Source organism: Sceloporus occidentalis, unplaced genomic scaffold, assembly GCF_023333645.1.
Source record: "Sceloporus occidentalis isolate IW3139 unplaced genomic scaffold, rSceOcc1.0.p SCAF_5, whole genome shotgun sequence".
NCBI classification, from domain to species: Eukaryota; Metazoa; Chordata; class Lepidosauria; order Squamata; family Phrynosomatidae; genus Sceloporus; species Sceloporus occidentalis.
Window position 1 is genome coordinate 113589052 of NW_028316985.1, and position 3580 is coordinate 113592631.

Sequence of the window (3580 nt, forward strand, 5' to 3'; positions counted from 1 at the left end):
GTAGACTGAGAGTCAGAGGTAATTCATACATGGATATAGGACCATACATGGGACTAATCTTCCTTTGGGATCATTTATTTTCAGCAACTGTTTCAAAAAAAGGCACAGCACTGTGGTGTTTCTCTGTTCTGTCCCAATGCCAAGTTCCATTTAAATATCACAGGAACTCTTCATATGATGTATTATCCATGCAGAAATTTCTACCTAATGTTATCCTGATACTGACACATTATTGAAGCTATAAAGTGACCATGTCCTTTCATGAATTGGATGCACAGACAAGAATTACAGAGGAAAACCTGACTATTCAGCCTCGTTGATATTCAACCATGCCTTTGCTATGAGAAAACAATCTCCATCTTCTTTCACAATGCTGAGTAAAAAAGTAATGATAGTTTGGATGAGGTATTTGCATCTCACGAATCAAAGGGCTCCACCTCTCCATGGAACTATTACAATCTAATGCAATATTTCTACTGGTGGAATGGGCAGAGGGAGTAGCACTGATTTATCCTCTACTGTATCACTTGAAAATCTCCCAAGCACAGCATGGAAGATAGAAAATAGTGGAGATTGTTCCTTCCCATGGTTGGCATATTCCTAGGTGATAATGAATCCTAGATTCAGTCCTTTTATGTTCATGACGAGGTCTTATACATTCACAACTGCTGTATATACTCATATATAAGTCTAGAAATATTAGTCAAAAGATTGACTCCAAAAAAACCTGGTCAACTTATCTGGGGGTCAAAATAAGTACAGTAATTTAATTCCTATCACAAAAGGAACCATCCCCTCCTCTGAGTAGAGTAAAAAAAAAGGTTTAGTCCATCCCAGGAACACCTAAAAAAACCCCATTGGCCCCATTTACTGTCTCCATTGGGCACCGCTTTTGACTTTTTCAAATGTCTTGGTGGGGAAATGGCAGCAGTGGCAGTTCTTCAGTGCTTCACCTCAAAGGAATATCAAGAACAAGTGGACATTGAAGGATATGATTAAGACATTTGTGCATGTACATCAGGGTTTGTTTGTTTTTACCAGAATTTTCTTTGCTATCTTTTACTTTGCTTTGTCCTTTACATCTTTTGTTACATGCCTCTAAGTTTTACCCTTGACTTATCCAGGGGTCATATCAAAATCCATAATTTTGACCCTCAAATCTACCCTCGACTTATACATGAAGTCAACTTATAGACAAATATATATGGTAACTAAAAAAATAATACTTGTTGCCCCCAGCAGAGGGTTTCAGATCAGTCCAAAAAGGAATAGGTCTGCTTCCTAACCCTTGACTGTTTTTTAAAAGCACTGTATTTTTCTACATGTTTTACACATTTTTACATGTTTGCTTACTTGCTAATTAGCTTACTTGCTGTTCACCGCTATGATCTTTGGAATAGCGGTATATAAAAAAAAATTAATTACACCTGGTTTCCCATTCTTTAAAGAACAAAGAATTCCACTGCAGGTTTTTGTTTCTCTTAATATTCTCCTAAAATTGTTTGGTGGGAAAGGAGAAATATCTTAGATCAGAGGTAAGCAAAACATAACCCTTCAGTGGTGAACTGTAAGTCTGTCAGCCCTTGCTAGCCTAGACAACGATGAGGTCTAATGGGAGCTGCAGTTCAATATTTGGAGGACCTCCAATTGCCCACTCTGCATTAGGTGAACCACTGCAACATCATATTTAACAGCTCTGTACTAAACACACTGCTAATTCACCCCCAGACGAGACAATGTCCTTTAAAAGCCTATGATACATTGGAAATATTAATGCTATTTAATGTATTACAGAACCATTCCTTTTCTAGGCACAACAGAGGAGGAACAACACTGTGGCTTTGGTCACTCAGCTTATTACAAAACCCAAGGCAGTGCAAATTATTATCTCAAAAGGATTTTAATTGAACTGACTTATCAATACAAGAGAAAAGGTAATGTTAAACAAAATAGAAGATTCGTACCAATGAGCATATAAAATTATTTTTGTAATCATAATGAGGTAGCAACCTGATTAATATGACAGTTTTGCTGTTGTAAAATTCTTGCACATTAACTCAGAGCTTCAAGATAGCATTGGTAATACAGGGTTTGTGTGGTGGTCCTAAATATGGCATTATTCCATTCATTCAAAGTTTTGATGTTAAACATCTATATTTGTTTTTTGGGGAACATGTGGACTGCAACTCCTAACAGCCCTAGGCAGCATAGCAAATGATGAGGTGAGGGTTACTTACTCATTCACATTGCGCTCACTGGAATGCCAGTTTCTGGCCCAGTATCCTAGTAGCAGGGAAGGGGGAACTCATCCCTTTGCACTAACCATGACAGTTCTAGTGAAGCCTACCATTTGAAAAAGACATACTGGGCATACCTTGGCAAAGAGAGCAAAATGAGGAAGCATGTAATAAGGTGGCTAAGACTAATGTTTCAGAATCACTATAGAAACTTGGAAAATGACTTAATCTTAATTCCCCAAGTTATGTTGTTTTAGACGTCAATCCTATATCCATTTACTTGGCTTTAAGTCCCAGTGACTGCATTGGGACATAGCTCGAAACAGACAAGATTGTATTGCACTGTTAATATACTAAAGTAATGATAAGGAACAAACCTGTACACTAGAATGAAGAGGAGGGCTGGTTTAGGCTGCCAGACCAGATTTCTATCCTAGCCGCCTGCTGTGGGCCAGAAGACATCAGAAGTACAGACAGTAACATTGGGGACATGATGGTTCTCCCTGCCAAAGTATCATTTATACCTTCCAGCTGACAATTTGATCAAGTATCTGGCATTTTACCCACTTACCTTGCCCTTGAGGAGAAGGAAAGTCAGTGGCATTAAGCCAGAGCTTCAAGAACTAGCCGCTTCTGCTTGTCAACATTGTGTTGTGAGTGAAGCTGAAGCACAGTGAAGAAGCAGCTAGCTTCCTCCTCCTCAATGGAAAAGTAGCAGGATGAGCTAAATGCTCTCACTTCTTCTAGAAGGCAGCTAAATCCCAAAATTACCCAGGAGAGAAAAGGGGTACAAGATCATTTGTAAGCCAGAGGTGCTCCCCCCCGATCCCCAATATTACCAAGCTGTTGAAGGATGCTCTCACTGAGTTTCATTCAGATCAGCTTGTCCCATTGTTAGTGGAATCATTTATCTCAAATTGAGAGAGTTTTTTATTTACTAGAACATAAAGTGAGTCTTCCTTAACCTGGAATGTAACTTTATGCTAGCAGCATAAAAGAAATTGAGGACCAGCTTGCGTTTGACTGCTTTCCAATGTGAATGGAAGTACAGATGGCTTTTCACACTAGTAACTTCAAACACACCATTAACCTCTGGCATTCACTTATTATAAGAATTGATCCTTCAATAAATTCCCCACACCGCAACAAGAATCAAAAGTTCCATGAATAATGTTTCGTAGTATAAGAATCGAAAAAACAACAGGGAAATCCTTGATTTTTTTAGAATTTGAAAACATGTCATAAAAATCTAAAGTGCAGTTGGTAAACCTGTTATGGTAGAAATCTTGAAGTCTGAAGTGAATGGTGGTTTTTTTAATATAAAAATCATTATGAAAATCAAC